We start from the raw sequence: 17583 nt of genomic DNA on the forward strand, positions 1-17583 counted from the left end.
CGGAAGTGACGCTGGGGCGGCCGGCTCGGCTGTCCCGCTGGTTCGCTCCTCGTCCTGGGCTCGGGCGCGGGCCGGGCCCGGCCCCTGCGTTCCCCTCGGCGGCGCCGGGCGCTGGGGAGCGCGGGCAGCCGGGTCGGTTGAGCCCCGCCCGCCGCAGGTGCCGCCCGGCCACGAGGGGTCACCCGGGAGCTGCTCGGCCCCGGCTCTCGCTGCCAGGGCCCGGCCGGGGGCCCCGCCTGGGGACAGACCGTGCCGCGGGGGGTCGCTCTGGGCTGGGGGCAGGGAGGGGAGCCGCGCTGGGGCCTGGGCAGCGGCTCCGGGGTGCAGGCCCCAGGCGGCGCTTACCTCAGGTGGCTGCCGGGGGCCGCGGCATGTCCCTTACACCGAGTCGGAGAAGGGACCCCAGGCACTGCCCCTGGAGCTCCCATTGGCTGCGGGTCCCGGCCAATGGGGCGCCGCTTGTGGTGGGGGCCGTGTGCAGCGCGGAGTCCCCTGGTTGTGCCTCCACGTAGGAGCCGGACGGGGACCACGTTGCTGCTCCCAGGAGCGCTTGGAGCGGCCCCGACCCTGTTCCCCAGGCGCAATGCCAGAGCAGGGCAAGCCCCAGACCCTGCTCCGCAGCAGGAGACTGAGGCAGGAGTGAAATAGCTGGCGGGCCGAATGCGGCCCGCGGGCTGTAGTCTGCCCACCCCTGCTCTGGCGTGTCCTGAAGTGCAGTGAAACAGCCCGGGCGCGTGGAGGAGGCCTGCGATTGCCAAGGTGGTGAGCACCGCGGCTGCCTGACGCGAAGGTTCGCTTACTCTACTGGTAGCTGAGCACCCAAGCTAGGCATGACACAGGAACAAGTGAAGGTGTGACCCATGCCCGCGGGAGTTTACAGGGTGAGATCCTGATCATGCAATGGGATCGCCAAGGGCTGGTGTTCGACTTTCTGGGGTCAGCAGCCGAAGCCCAAGACCAAGCCTCACCGTCTGGAGCCGAAGACTGTGCCCCATTGTATGAGGCCAAAGCTGAAGCCTGAGTCTCACCAGACGGGTCCGAAACCTAAGGACTTCATCCCTTAGTGGCAGGGCTCAGTCACAGGCCCCCTGCCTGGGGCTGAAAGCCCTTTGGCTTTGGTTCCCCCGCCCAGAGCAGTGGAGCTTGGGCTTTGCTGCCGCCGCCACCACCACCAGCACCACCCCCGTTTTGTCAGAAAGGGGTCAGGTGAAGGGGTAGAGTTTGAGAATCCCTGAACTAGAGTAATAAAAAGGAGTTTGCAGTGCTGTTGCTATGTTGGTCCCAGGGTAAGAGAAACAAGGTGAGAGAGGAAATATATTTTATTGGACCAGCTTCTGTTGGTGGAAGGAACAGGCCTTCAAACAACACAGAGCTGCACTGACCTGAGGAAGAGCTGTGTGTAGCTTGAAAGCTTCTTCCCACCAACAGAAGTTGGTCCAATAAAAGATATTCCCTCACCCACCTTGTCTCTAATTAAAAAGGGGGTGGCAGAGGGAGAGAAGGGAAAATAGGTAGGACAATGGTTGCAGTAATAAGATCATACAGGTACTCTGCTATTTTACCTTTTTTTTCTTTTTTTTTAAACTTGTACTCTCAAGCCAAAGTGAATGTTAGGAGGGATGTGAAGGAAGGGGAGAGAGATGGCATGGCAGTTAGGTTTGGAAACTAATTACAGGTGTAATGAGCAGCATATAAGAAAGTCCAGAGGAGGGGAAGGAGGAAATTAAATGAAGATGAGAAATTCTCCATTTATTTTTCATATTGCTCCTGAATGCATTGCTATATTTTCAGCTTTTGATTATCATCCAAAAAAGTTCTGCATATAATTAAACTTTCTAAATAATTTTCTCTGCTTCAAAAAAGCAAAACATATCTCAGAAGTGTTGTGAGGCCTGTTTATAAAACACTTTGAGAACCATGGATGGAAGGCACCATAGAAGAGTAGAGTATTTTATTTTCATGATGTGTGGCATTCAAGTGGACTTTGTTAGAAATTAGGGAACATACTTGATAGCCTTAATACTTGTCAGGCTTTTTTTTAATTTCACTTTACAATATTCACTGTGTTTATATTGCATTCAGGAACCCTTCAAATTTTTTAATACCTGTACATTCCCTTTGACTTGACTATATAACCAAGTTGCAAGTCTCTAAAGCATACTAGATTTTGCAGAATGTTCAACTTTTTAAGACTATTCAGGTTGCCTGTTCTACTGAGTGAAAGTGTCCACAGATCTTAAGGGAAGGTGCACTGAGTTGGGAACTTTACAGACTGCTGTTTGTATTTCTGTGCACTTCATAGCCCAGATGACAGACCAAGACCTCAATCCTAGAAGGTAGTCAAGTGGTAGCCACCCCATTTTACAAATCACCAGAGAGGTTGGAGTTGGGAATAGAACTCTAGGAATAGGTTTCTAACATGATAGACCCTATCTTTATCTGCTGATCTACACTGCCTGTCAGACTAAATGTGCCAAACCTATGTGTTTTCGTTATCCTATTGCTAACGACTAGATCACACTTCCTTCCCAGAGCCAGGGATAGAACTGCAGTTCTAACTGCCAATATTCTGCCTAGCAAATAGGTCTGTGAATTACTCTCTGTATGTGTCAAGACTCCCTCTACGGCAGGGGTTCCCAAATGGTGGTACGTGTACCCCTGGGAGTATGTGAGACATATCTGGGGGATATGTGGGAGAAATTGTGTAATGGTGGATTTTATTTATTAATTTTATTTATTGTATTTTCATAATAAACTACACAGATGAAACTTTAAAACTCCATGGGAATTTGTTATATAAATATGGTAGCTAATTTACTTCAAGCTTTACCAAAATGAGATTATAGAGATGCTGAGGTACAGAGCCATTGCCTCCAGTCACTGTACAGCACGGATTCAATTGTCCAGCAACTGTCCAGTCTAACTGAGCTCAGAAACAGGGTTTTTTTTCTCAGTTGTATACATTGCACTATAACTATATCTGTACGTAACAGTGAAATATGGACAGATGGCTAAAGACAGGTAGTGTTAAGAAGAACACACAAAGTCTCAGTGATGAGGCAGGCAGCTGGATGTGGAAGGGGGTACATGGGGAGCTGGTAGATCTCAAAGGGAGTACGCAATAAGAAAAGTTTGGGAACCTCTCCTCTAGAGGCCGGTCCACAGAAAAGGTAGTAATGTTCCTATGGCTCAAATACTTCAGATCTGTGCTAGGAATCTGAAGTTGCTGGGTGGAGGGGTCTTTATGAAAAGGGAAATAAGGACAACCCGGGGAATTACAGACAGTCAGTTTAACTTCTGTACCCAGAAAGATAATGGAGCAAATAAATAAGCAATCTATTTGCAGACACCTAGAAGATAATAAGGTGATAAGTAACAGTCAGCATGGATTTGTCAAGAACAAATTGTGTCAAACCAACCTGATAGCTTTCTTTGACAGGGGGTAACAAGCCTTGTGGATGGGGGGAAGTGGAAAATGTAGTATATCTTGACTTTACTAAGGCTTTTGATACTGTTTCACATGACCTTCTTATAAACAAACTAGGGAAATACAACCTAGATGGAGCTGCTATAAGGTGGATGCATAACTGGTTGCAAAATCATTCCCAGAGAGTAGTTATCAGTGGTTCACAGTCATACTGGAAGGGCATAACGAGTGGGGTCCTGCAGGGATCGGTTCGGGGTCCAGTTCTGTTCAGTATCTTCATAAATGATTTAGATAAATGGCAAACTTATAAAGTTGTGGACATTACCAAGCTGGGAGGGGTTGCAAGTGCTTTGGAGGATAGGATTAAAATTAAAAATGATCTGGACAAACTGGAGAAATGGGCTGAAGTAAATAGGATGAAGTTCAGTAAGGACAAATACAAAGTACTCCACTTAGGAAGGAACAATCACTTGCATACATACAAAATGGGAAATGTCTACCTAGGAAGGAGTACTGCGGAAAGGGATCTGGGGGTCATAGTGGATCACAATCTAAATATGAGTCAACAGTGTAATGCTGTTGCAAAAAAAGCAAACATCATTCTGGGATGTATTAGCGGGAGTATTGTAAGCAAGACACGAGACGTAATTCTTCCGCTCTACTCCGCGCTGATTGGATCTCAACTGGAGTATTGTGTCCAGTTCTGGGCACCACATTTCAGGAAAGATGTGGACAAATTGGAGAAAGTCCAGAGAAGAGCAACAAAAATGATTAAAGGTCTGGAAAACATGACCTATGAGGGAAGATTGAAAAATTGGGTTTGTTTAGTCTGGAGAAGAGATGACTGAGAGGGGACATGATAACAGTTTTCAAGTACATAAAAGGTTGTTACAAGGAGGAGGGAGAAAAATTGTTCTTCTTAACCTCTGCGGATAGGACAAGAAGCAATGGGCTTAAATTGCAGTAAGGGTGGTTTAGTTTGGACTTTAGGAAAAACATTCTAACTGTCAGGGTGTTTAAGCACTGGAATAAATTGCCTAGGGAGGTTATGGAATCTTCATCATTGGGGATTTTTAAGAGCAGGTTGGACAAACTCCTGTCAGGATGGTCTAGATAATACTTAGTCCTGCCTTGAGTGCAGGGGACTGGACTAGATGACCCTTCGAGGTCCCTTCCAGTTCTATGATTCTATGATTGCCTAGGAGATTATTTGGAATTTTTTTGTTTTTGTTTTTTTAATGATATTCACACAATGAGAACACAGCCTTTAAAATGGTTAAACATAGTCTGTCAGTTATGGTTTTAGAGAGACACCGTGGATGAGATAATATCTTTTATTGAACCAACTTCTGCAGTAGAAGCTCAGAGTTACAAACAACTTGTGAATGGGATGAACGGACATTTTTGTAACTCTGAACAAAACTTTATGGTTCTTTCAAAAGTTTACAGCTGAACATTGACTTAATACAGATTTTAAACTTTACTATGCAGAAGAAAAATGCTGCTTTCCCTTTATTTTTTTAGTACTTCATATTTAACACAGTACTGTACTGTCTTTGGTTGTGGGGTTTGGTTTTGTTTTTTTGTCTCTGCTGCTGCCTGATTGTGTACTTTCAGTTCCAAATGAGGTGTGTGCTTGACTGGTCGGTTCGTAACTCTGGTGTTTGGAACTATGAGGTTCTATTATATTGGTGAGAGAGATAAGCTTTCAAGCTTACGCAGAGCTCTTCTTCCAGTCTGGGAAATGAGTGTCAGCTAAATACGAGGTGGAACAGATTGGTTAGCATAAGTAGATAACACCTATTTCATGGGACCAGTGTGACACACTGTACCTCAAAGTAGCAATCTGGAACTCCCATATTTACCATGGTGATATGATTATGATATCTTTTGTACAAAGTATACCTTGTGAGGTATCATTTTAAAAGTCTTGATCTGTTGAACATTAATACTCTGTTGGATTGTATGTATCATCATTGTATGTGAAGTTATGAAGTATTATGTGTGTTTCTGAAATATGTTGTGAACAACCACAACCAGCCTTTCAGTTACAACAAAGGAGTAGCCATCGGTAGCCCGACAGCATTAATGGCTCATCAGCACCCATCAAGAAAAGAATCCACTATCTCAGACTCCTTAGAGAAGGCACATATGCAGTGGAGACTGCTTGACCAATGGGGACTTCCTGATCCCCTCGTCACAGCAAGGAGGAAGAAAGTATAAAAGCGTGGAAGTGACATCATCACTTAGCCCCTCTCTTTCTCTCTGCCCCCGCCCCTCCAACTCTCTCTCCACGCCTCCAACTCAACACCTAGAAGAATGTCTGGAGGACAAAGACTTTGAACTGGGGAAGTTTAGTTGCAGGCTGGAAGGTAGTCCCAGTCTGTGTATTGAGGAACTGTAACCTGCTTGTACCATCCTGTCATAAATATAAAGGGAAGGGTAAACCCCTTTGAAATCCCTCCTGGCCAGGGGAAAGCCTCTCACCTGTAAAGGGTTAAGAAGCTAAAGGTAACCTCGCTGGCACCTGACCAAAATGACCAATGAGGAGACAAGATACTTTCAAAAGCTGGGAGGAGGGAGAGAAACAAAGGGTCTGTGTCTGTCTGTATGCTGCTCTTGCCAGGGACAGAACAGGAATGGAGTCTTAGAACTTTTAGTAAGTAATCTAGCTAGGTATGTGTTAGATTATGATTTCTTTGAATGGCTGAGAAAAGAATTGTGCTGAATAGAATAACTATTTCTGTCTGTGTATCTTTTTTGTAACTTAAGATTTTGCCTAGAGGGGTTCTCTATGTTTTTGAATCTAATTACCCTGTAAGATATCTACCATCCTGATTTTACAGGGGGGATTTCTTTATTTCTATTTACTTCTATTTTTTATTAAAAGTCTTCTTGTAAAAAACTGAATGCTTTTTCATTGTTCTCAGATCCAAGGGTTTGGGTCTGTGGTCACCTATGCAAATTGGTGAGGCTTTTTATCCAACATTTCCCAGGAAAGGGGGGGTGCAAGTGTTGGGAGGATTGTTCATTGTTCTAAGATCCAAGGGTCTGGGTCTGTAGTCACCTAGGCAAATTGGTGAGGCTTTTTACCAAACCTTGTCCAGGAAGTGGGGTGCCAGGTTTTGGGAAGTATTTTGGGGGGAAGGACGCGTCCAAACAGCTCTTCCCCAGTAACCAGTATTAGTTTGGTGGTGGTAGCGGCCAGTCCAAGGACAACGGGGGTAATATTTTGTACCTTGGGGAAGTTTTGACCTAAGCTGATAAAGATAAGCTTAGGAGGTTTTTCATGCAGGTCCCCACATCTGTACCCTAGAGTTCAGAGTGGGGGAGGAACCTTGACACATCCATCAGGGTGAGACATTGTTTGATTCAACTGTTGCTTAGACTAAATTTTAGGATTTAGAATGTGTGTTTACTTTTCATTTCAACTATCTCTGACTTTTATGCCCACCACTTATAATCATTTCAAATGTATCTTTCTGTAGTTAATAAATCTGTTTTATATTTTACCTAAAACAGTGTGTTTTGGTGGAAGTGCTTGGGAAATCTCAGCTCAGATTAACAAGGGCTGTTGCACGCCCACTACCCTTTTGTCAGAGTGGCGAACTAGGTAATGAGTTTATACTGGCCAGGCTTCTGACCAATGCAAGACCGTACATTCTGGGGTGCAAGGCTGAGGAGCTGGGGGGAATTGGCTGGAGCCTCTGTATTGATGGTTCATGAGTGACCAGGAAATCATTCATGTAACTCAGTTGGGTGTGTCCCTGTCTGTGGATGTCTGTATAAGTGCAGTGCCTATTAGAGGTTTGTAGCTTAACATCAGCATCACAGCGTGAGAGGCAACCCATGTTGGTGGGTTCAGAAGACTCAGCGGTCCCATAGTCCACGTTGCACCCTGGGGATCCCGTCACAACCAGTCAAGGTGAAGTGACCTGTTAACATCTCTCCAATCAGAAGGAGGAGGGGTTAGTGAGCTATAGATAGTTGTAATAAGCCACAAATCCAGTGTCTGTATTCAGTCATTTATCTTTAGTGTCTAGCACAGTTATGAATTTAAGCTCCCAGACTCACCTTTTGAACATGGTGTGCAGTTTCCTTTGAGGATGCGGTCTGAGAGGCCAGACATAGAGTGATTGCTTTGTGAAAAGTGTTCACCCACAGGTGATATGGTGTTTGTCCTTTGTCATCGTCTTATCATGTGAATTCATTTGAGAGCATAGTGATGGTCTCATTTCATCCACATAGTTGTTGTGGCAATTAATGCACTGGATGAGGTACACCACATGATAGAGACGTGTAGGACCAATGGATCTTGAAAGGTGTGTTGTGGGGAGTGTTGGTCATTGTAGAAGTGAAGGTATGTCTACAGGTTTTGCATCTGTTGTCTTGGCAGGGTCTGGTGTTGCTTTGAGTTGCTGTCCTGGTCTGTGGGGAGCTTGCTTCTGATGATGAGCTTGAAGAGGTTGAGGGGTTGTTTGAAGGCCAAAAGAGGGGGTTCAGGAAAGATTTCTTTCAGATGTGTGGTCCCCAATGAGAATGGGTTGTATTTGTTTGATGATACTCCATATGGGTTCCCGTGTGGGGTGGTAGTATTAGCAGTTTGTGATTGGAGGAGGTTTTATTTCTGTAGTGAAGCAGGTTGAGTGGCTCATTCCATGATGTGATCTACTTCTCTGGTGGAGTGTCCTTATTTGGTGAAGGTGGCTTTAAGTGTGTTAAGGTGTATATCCCAGACTTTCTCCTGAGAGCATATTCTGTAGTATCTGAGTGCCTGGTGTAGATAACAGATTTCTTGATGTCTTTTGGTTGGTTACTGGATCTGTAAGGTAGGTGTGGCGATCCGTGGGTTTTGGGTATATAGTTGTCTGTAGGGTTCCATTGTTGAAGCTAATCATGTGGTCCAGGAAATTGACACTAGTGTGAGAGTGTTCTAGAGAGAGTTTAAGGGATGAGTGGTAGTTATTGAAGTTGTGGGGGATATCTATGAAGGTTCTCTGTCCAGAGGATGAAAATATCAAAGATGTATCTCAGGTATATCATTGGCTTTGTGATGCATTTGTCCAGGAATTCTTCTTCAAGGTGGCCCATGAAGAGGTTGGCATATTGGGGAGCCATCCTAGTACTCCTGGCTGTTCCCATAGTTTGAATAGCATGTTTGTTGTTGAATGTAAAATTGTTGTGGGTGAGGATGAAATGGAAGAGTTTGGCAATGTGTTTGGGGTGGGTATCCGAGTATTGTTCATTATCTTGTAAATATTGGAGGCAGGCAATGATGCCATCATTGTGAGGTATGTTGGTGTGTAGGTAGGCAAGGCTAGTGTTCTGAGGGAGGTTGTTAATGTTGCAGAGTTTCTAGAGGAAGTGGGTAGTCTCCTGGAGGAAGCTGGCTTTTTGTGTGGTGAGTGGTTTGAGGATGCTTTCTATGAGTACTGATATTCCTTCAGTAAGAGTGCCATGGCCAGATCTGATGGGTCTGTCTGGGTTCCCTTGTTCATGTATTTTGGAAGCAAAAAGGTCCCTGGGGTAGGTTCATGGGAGATGAGGTTGTAGGGTTTCTCTTGGTTCATGTCTACACTATGAAATTAGGTCGAATTTATAGAAGTCGGTTTTGTAGAAAGCGTTTTTATACAGTCGATTGTGTGTGTCCCCACACAAATGCTCTAAGTGTGTTTAGTCGGCGGAGGGCATCCACAGTACCGAGGCAACCATCGACTTCCAGAGCGCTGCACTGTGGGTAGCTATCCCACAGTTCCCGCAGTCTCCGCCGCCCATTTGAATTCTGGGTAGAAATCCCAATGCCTGATGGGGCAAAAACATTGTCGCAGGTGGTTGTGGGTACATATCATCAAGCCCCCCCTTCCCTCCCTCCCCTCCCCCCATGAAAGCAACGGCAGACAATCGTTTCGAGCCTTTTTTCCTGGGTTATCCGTGCAGATGTCATACCACGGCAAGCATGGAGCCTGCTCAGCTCACCGTCACCATATGTCTCCTGGGTGCCGGCAGACGTGGTACTGCATTGCTACACAGCAGCAGCTCATTGCCTTTTGGCAGCAGACAGTGCAGTATGACAGGTAGTCATCGTCGCCATACTCCAGGGTGCTCTTTTAGCCGACCTCGGTGAGGGCGGTCAGGGGCGCCTGGGCAAACATGGCAGTGACTCAGCCATGTCATTTCCCTTTTAAGTTTCATCTCATGGCGATTCAGTCCTGCCAGCAGTCCTACTGCACCGTCTTCTAATGAGCAGCCAGGAGACGACAATGGCCAGCAGTCCTACTGCACCGTCTGCTGCCAGCAAAATGTATAAAGATAGATGAAGTGGATCAAAACAAGAAATAGACCAGATTTGTTTTGTATTCATTTTCTCCTCCCTCCCGTCATGAAATCAACAGCCTGCTAAACCCAGGGTTTTGAGTTCTATCCTTGAGGGGGTCATTCTGTTTCTCCTTGATGCAAAGCCCCCCCCCTTGTTGATTTTAATTCCCTGTAAGCCAACCCTGTAAGCCATGTTGTCAGTCGCCCCTCCCTCCATCAGAGCAACGGCAGACAATCGTTTCACACCCGTTTCCCTGGATTGCCCGAGCAGATGCCATAACACAGCCAGCATGGAGCCCGTTCAGCTCACCGCAGCAGTTATGACCATTGTAAACACCTCACGCATTATCGTGCAGTTTATGCAGAACCAGCACCTGAAAAACCAGGCGAAGAGGTGACGGCAGCGCACTGATGAGGATATGAACACAGATTTCTCTAAAACCGCAGTCCCCAGCAATTTGGAGATCATGGTGTTACTGAGGCAGGCTCATGCTGTGGAATGCCGATTCTGGGCCCGGGAAACAAGCACAGAGTGGTGGGACCACATAGTGTTGCAGGTTTGGGATGATTCCCAGTGGCTCTGAAACTTTCGCATGCGTAAGGGCACTTTTATGGAACTTCGTGACTTGCTTTCCCCTGCCCTGAAGCACATGAATACCAAGATGAGAGCAGCCCCCACAGTTCACAAGTGAGTGGCGATAGCCCTCTGGAAGCTTGCAACCCCAGACAGCTACCAGTCAGTCGGGAATCAATTTGGAGTGGGCAAATCTACTGTGGGGTTTGCTGTCATCCAAGTAGCCAACGCGATGATTGAGCTGCTGCTATCAAAGGTAGTGACTCTGGGAAATGTGCAGGTCATAGTGGATGGCTTTGCTGCAATGTGATTCCCTAACTGTGGTGGGGTGATAGACAGAACCCATATCCCTATCTTGGCACCAGAGCACCAAGCCGGCCAGTACATAAACCGCAAGGGGTACTTTTCAATAGTGCTGCAAGCACTGGTGAATCACAAGGGATGTTTCACCAACATCAACGTGGGATGGCCTGGAAAGGTTCATGACGCTCGCATCTTCAGGAACTCTGGTCTGTTTAAACGGCTGCAGGAAGGGATTTACTTCCCAGATCAGAAAATAATTGTTGAAATGCCTATAGTTATCCTTGGGGACCCAGCCAACCCTTAATGCCCTGGCTCATGAAGCCATACACAGGCAGCCTGGACAGTAGGAAGGAGCTGTTCAACTATAGGCTGAGCAAGTGCACAATGGTGGTAGAGTGTGCATTTGGATGTTTAAAGGGTCGCTGGCGCAGTTTACCGACTCGGTTAGACTTCAGCAAAACCAATATTCCCATTGTTATTGCTGCTTGCTGTGTGCTCCACAGTCTCTGTGAGAGTAAGGGGGAGACATTTATTGCGGGATGGGAGGTTGATGCAAATCACCTGGCCGCTGAATATGTGCAGCCAGACACCAGGGCAGTTAGAAGAGCACAGCAGGGAGCGCTGCATATCAGAGAAGCTTTGAAAACCAGTTTAATGGCCAGGTACTGTGTGACACTTCTGTTTGTTTCTCCTTGATGAAAACCTACCCCCTTGGTTGCCTCTACATTCCCTGTAAGCCACCCACCCTCCCCCCTTCAATCACAGCTTGCTTGCAAAGCAAATAAAGTCACTATCATTTAAAAAACATGTATTCTTTATTAATTGATTATAAAAATAAGGAGATAACTCACAAGGTAGCCCGCATGGGGTGTGGGAGGAGGGAAGGAAAAGGCCACTTTAAAACTTCTTGAATGACAGCCTTCTGTTGCTTGGGCTGTCTACTGGGGCGGAGTGGTTGGGTGCCCAGATCCTTCCCTCTTCCCCCTCCCCCCCACGTTCTTGGGCATCTGGGTGAGGAGGCTATGGAAGTTGGGGAGGAAGGAGGGCGGTTAAACAGGGGCTGCAGCAGCAGTCTGTGATCCTGCTGCCGTTCATGAACCTCCACCAAACGCTGGAGCATGTCTGTTTGATCCCACAATAGCCCCAGCATTGCCTCATGCCTCCTCTGATCTTCCTGCTGCCACCTCTCCTCACGTTCATCAGTCACCATCCTGTACTCTGCTATTGTGTCCCTCCACACATTCTGCTGTGCTCTGTCAGTGCCGGACGATTGCATGAGCTCAGAGAACATTTCATCACGCGTGTGTTTTTTTCACCGCCTTATCTAAGATAGCCTTTGGGACAGAGGAGGGAGGCTTGAAACATTTGCAGCTGCTGGAGGAAAAAAAGAGAGTGAAGTATTTTTAAAGATACATTTTACAGAACAATGGCTATACTCTTTCACAGTGAACAACACTATTCACATTACATAGCACATGTGATTTTGGTACAAGGTCGCATTTTGCATCTTATATTGAGTGCCTGTGGCTTTGGTGTTAGAGTTCACACATGCAGTGCCGGGAAACAGAATTCAGCTTGCAGGCAGCCATGGTAAGCCATAGTCTTTCGGCTTCTGCAACCTTCATAACAGCAGCGCCCTCTTCTCCCATACCAAGCAAGCACGTTGAGTTGGCCATTTAGTGCTGCAGTTTCCTGTTAACGTGCAGCAGCAGAAAACAAACTAACCCCCCCACCCTCCATTTCTCTGGGATGATTGCTTTACCCCTCCCCCCACCGCGTGGCTGGTATCAGGGAAGATCCCTGCTAGCCAAACGCGAACAGCTCAGCGCCAGTGCTCCCACCCCGCCACTGTGTGGCTAACTGCGGGGAGGATTTCTTTTCAGCCACAGGCAAACAGCCCAGTAGGAATGGCCACCTCTGAATGTCCCCTTAATTAAATTCCCCTATTTCAACCAGGTTACCATGAACCATATCACTCTCCTGAGGATAACACCGAGAGATAAAGAACGGATGTTGCTTGAATGCCAGCAAACACCGAGACCATACGCTGTCAGGCTTTGTCATGCAATGATAGCAGATTACTTGCTACTAGCATGGTGTGGTAAAGTGTCCTACCATGGAGGACGGAATAAGGTTGCTCTCCCCAGAAACCTTCTGCAAAGGCTTTTAGAGTACCTCCAGGAGAGCTTCATGGAGATGTTCCTGGAGGATTTCAGCTCCATCCCCAGATAAGTTAACCGACTTTTCCAGGGGCTACTTAATCATTAAAAAACGCTTGCTTTTATAACATATATTTTAAAAGGTATACTCACCAGAGGTCCCTTCTCCGGCTTCATTGGGTTGGGAGGGTATTTCAGTCAGGGTGATAAAAAGATCCTGGCTATTAGGGAGAATGGTGTGCTGTGTGCTCTCCTCAAGCTCGTCATGCTCCTCCTCCTCATCTTCCCCATCCGCAAAATCCTCAGGCATGGCGGAGAGTATCCCATCCTCAGAGTCCATGGACAGGAGTGGGGTAGTGGTGGTGGCCCCCCCTAGAATTGCATGCAGCTCAGCGTAGAAGCAGCATGTCTGGGCTCTGTCCCGGAGCGTCCGTTTGAGTCTTTGGGTTTCTGGTACTCTTTTCTGAGCTCCTTAAATTTCACACAGCACTGTGTTGCATCCCTGCTATAGCCTCTGTCCCTCATGGCCTTGGAGATTTTTTGAAATGTTTTGGCATTTCGTCTTTTGGAACGTAGTTCTGATAGTATGGATTCCTCTCCCCATACAGTGATCAGATCCAGTACCGCCCATTCGGTCCATGCTGGAGCTCTTTTTCGATTCTGGGACTGCATGGTCACCTGTGCTGGTGAGCTCGCCTGTCCAAACAGGAAATGAGATTCAAAAGTTCCCGGGGCTTTTCCTGTACACCTGGCCAGTGCATCCGAGTTCAGAGTGCTGTCCAGAGCGGTCACAATGGTGCACTGTGGGATAGCTCCCAGAGGCCAATACCTTTGAATTGTGTCCACACTAACCCTAATTCAAAATAGCGATGTCGATTTCAGGGCTAATCCCCTCATTGGGGAGGAGTACAGAAATCTGTTTTAAGAGCCCTTTATATCGAAAAAAATGGCTTCGTTTTGTGGACGGGTGCAGGGTTAATTCGATTTAACTACGAATCGTATTAATCGTAATAATTAACTACGAATTATTACCTGCTGCTAAATCCAACATAAAGTCGTAGTGTAGAACAGGCCTTGGAGTTATTTGGAGAAGGATTGGATAATACCCGTACATTCCTTGGTAAATTGTGATATGGGGTCTTCTTTGAATTCTTTATAGTAGGTGGTGTCAGAGAGTTGTCAGTTGGCTTTGTTAACGTAGTTGTCACGGTTGAGGACTACAATGGCACCCCCTTTGTCTACTGATTTAATCACTATTTGGTGTTTGCACTTCAGGGACTGTATTGCTGTCCTTTCAGCGGTGAAGAGATTGTGCTGATGTGATGTGATAAGGATTTCACAGTAATAGAATCATAGAATCATAGAATATCAGGGTTGGAAGGGACCTGAGGAGGTCATCTAGTCCAACCCCCTGCTCAAAGCAGGACCAATCCCCAATTAAATCATCCCAGCCAGGGCTTTGTCAAGCCTGACCTTAAAAACTTCTAAGAAAGGAGATTCTACCACCTCTCTAGGTAATGCATTCCAGTGTTTCACCACCCTCCTAGTGAAAAAGTTTTTCCTCATATCCAACCTAAACCTCCCCCACTGCAACTTGAGACCATTACTCCTTGTCTTGTCATCTTCTACCACTGAGAATAGTCTAGAACCATCCTCTTTGGAACCATCTCTCAGGTAGTTGAAAGCAGCTATCAAATCCCCCCTCATTCTCCTCTTCTGCAGACTAAACAATCCCAGTTCCCTCAGCCTCTCCTCATAAATCATGTGTTCCAGACCCCTAATCATTTTTGTTGCCCTTCGCTGGACTCTCTCCAATTTTTCCACATCCTTCTTGTAGAGTGGGGCCCAAAGCTGGACACAATACTCCAGATGAGGCCTCACCAATGTCGAATAGAGGGGAATGATCACGTCCCTCGATCTGCTGGCTATGCCCCTACTTATACATCCCAAAATGCCATTGGCCTTCTTGTCAACAAGGGCATACTGTTGACTCATATCCAGCTTCTCGTCCACTGTAACCCCTAGGTCCTTTTCCGCAGAACTGCTGCCTAACCATTCGGTCCCTAGTCTGTAGCGGTGCATTGGATTCTTCCGTCCTAAGTGCAGGACTCTGCACTTATCCTTGTTGAACCTCATCAGATTTCTTTTGGCCCAATCGTCCAATTTGTCTAGGTCCCTCTGTATCCTATCCCTACCTGCCACCGAATCTACCACTCCTCCTAGTTTAGTATCATCCACAAATTTGTGGAGAGTGCAATCCACACCATCCTCCAGATCATTTATGAAGATATTGACCAAAACCGGCCCCAGGACTGACCTTGGGGCACTCCACTTGATACCAGCTGCCATCTAGACATGGAGCCATTGATCACTACCCATTGAGCCCAACAATCTAGCCAACTTTCTCCCCACCTTATAGTGCATTCATCCAGCCCATACTTCTTTAACTTGCTGACAAGAATACTGTGGGAGACCGTGTCGAAAGCTTTGCTAGAGTCAAGAAACAACACGTCCACTGCTTTCCCTTCATCCACAGAACCAGTAATCTCATCACAGAAGGCGATTAGATTAGTCAGGCATGACCTTCCCTTGGTGAATCCATGCTGACTGTTCTTGATCGCTTTCCTCAATTTTATCCTGAGACAATCAATGTAATTATTAAGATTGTGGTTTCAACCATTGTGGCTGTCCAGTCAGATGATTATTTTTTCTTATGACCGTATATGAGGACGTGGTAACTGTGGATGGTGTTATCATTCTTGTGCAAGAATTCTTTGAGGCGGAGTTTGTGGAAGAATTCTTCTAATTCTCCACATTAGTGTGGTATCAGGTATGACGCTGTATGGAATATGCGGGTCACTTTACAAGAGTGTTGATACCAATATTGGTAAAATAGCATATCTGGTCAGATTCCTTGCAATGTAAGGTATAGGTATCTGAAAATGTTATGATTTGAAGAGTATGATAATCTTGTTTATATGTTTGTATCACGTTTATATTACAGATATATTGCTGAACTTGTGCTGTGTTTCTGGATGACACCCCCTGACAAAATGGCATCAGCACTAAGCCTGCTTGATGGCCCATTAAGGGACATCAACTGTACAATGAACTGATTGAAAGGGCCAGCGACTACATCTTATGACTTAACAAGGCATCCCTAAGGCCTTTGAATGCCATGTCCTATGAGTTTGTGTTTGGAACAAAGGAAGTACCAGCCACATGGCAAAAGGACTATGAAGTGCAGCTGCATCATCTCCATTTTGTTCTTATTCCTGCTTCTTACCTCTGGAGGAACTTTGCTACAAGCTGAAGCTCCGAACAAAGGACTGAATGACCCATCCAAGCTGTGGATATATTTCAGAGGGACTTTCAAGCCAGCAAACTGACCATTACCGCTAAAAACCTGATACTTGGACTTTGAATCTTTGTATGTATGTGATCACTTTACCGACTTGAACTTTGAATCTTTGTATGTATGTGACCACTTTACCATTTAACAACGGTCTTCTTGTTCTTTCTTTTTTCTTTATAATAAACCTTTCATTTTAGATGCTAAAGGATTCGCTGGCAATGTGGTATTTTGGGTAAGATCCAACCTAATACTGACCTGGCAATGTGGGGCTTTGGGGTCAGAAGAACATTTTGTATAGCGAGCAGAGTTTTAAAATAACTTCTCACTGTACTGGACCTAGATGCTGACTGGGAGCCAGAGAACTGGAATGCACTAAGGGGGCTGTGTGATTCCTTTTCTTTTGCTTCTTGATAACCAGTATAGGGATCAGAAGCACAGTTTGTGACTGGTTGGGGAGTTTAACTTCAGTGTTACTCACAAGACTGGTGGGTATCTGCTCTTCCTTTTGCAGCCTGTCCTGACTTTGGCATTTCTAGTAAGGGTTGCCCCAGCACACTGGGTCACATCGGGTTTTGTGGTGTAGCAGAAGTTCAGTCCTTTGGGGAGTACAAATAATTCAGCTCCAATTACCAGTAGTTATGACATTCCCCAGGGTATAAGCTGGACTGTTGGACAGCTGTGTCTCCTCAACTCTCCAACTGGGGTGCCTTTTACAGTGCTTCGCTGTGAGAACCACTCCTAGTCTGTATACACACAGCATATGCAAAATCACTCCCAGTATGCAAAATCACTCCCAGCTGAATTATGAGTGCTTTTAGCCAGCCACTCCTGAATTATATTGCAGTGACACCAGCAAATTTCCAGTTCCAGATATGCCCTGCCCAGCTCTTGCCTTCTGTGCAGTGCAAGCTCATAGAAAGTCTGTCACTTCGTTATAAAAAATCATATGCACAAACCCTGTGATCTTAAACGGAGGTTCCAGATGCTTCAATCCAAACACACCCTGATTAGATTAAAAAAAAATAAAAGGAGTTTACTAATTACAGAAAGATCGATTTTAAGTGATTAGAAGTAATGAGGCATAAAAGTCAGAATTGGTTACAAAGAAATAAAAGGTAAAAAATATCTAAACTAACAAGCTGAGTGAACTTAAAGCAAAAAGGGTTTTCTCACCACATCACCACAGCAGCCTGGCTGGATTTTGTCCATGTGGTGGGTCCTGGTACTACACGTAACAACACAGGTGTTCCACATTTTGGTCTTTAGTCACACCTTATCTTCCACTGCATGCATCCCATGCAGTGAGCTGCAGCTCAGGAAAGCTTCTGCTCAAATAAATGGGTTAGTCTCTAAGGTGCCACAAGTCCTCCTTTTCTTTTTGCGGATACAGACTAACACGGCTGCTACTCTGAAACCTGACCTTTTGAATGATTGTGTCACCCTGGCAGGT

At 46.0% G+C, this 17583-nt stretch overlaps 2 long non-coding RNA genes across 2 annotated transcripts; one reads left to right on the top strand and one right to left on the bottom strand.

Moving 5' to 3' along the window:
- Nucleotides 1-2: 2 nt before the first annotated feature.
- LOC142069575 (uncharacterized) lies at nt 3-16338 on the top strand. The gene is made up of 2 exons (XR_012665483.1): nt 3-790; nt 15783-16338. It is a non-coding gene; the product is annotated as an uncharacterized LOC142069575 (long non-coding RNA).
- LOC142069576 (uncharacterized) lies at nt 11416-14035 on the bottom strand. Its single transcript, XR_012665484.1, has 2 exons — nt 12932-14035; nt 11416-11993 (listed from the first exon to the last, which is right to left on the bottom strand). It is a non-coding gene; the product is annotated as an uncharacterized LOC142069576 (long non-coding RNA).
- Nucleotides 16339-17583: the final 1245 nt, after the last annotated feature.

The sequence above is a fragment of the Caretta caretta genome, chromosome 19, assembly GCF_965140235.1.
Source record: "Caretta caretta isolate rCarCar2 chromosome 19, rCarCar1.hap1, whole genome shotgun sequence".
In the NCBI taxonomy this organism is placed as follows: Eukaryota; Metazoa; Chordata; order Testudines; family Cheloniidae; genus Caretta; species Caretta caretta.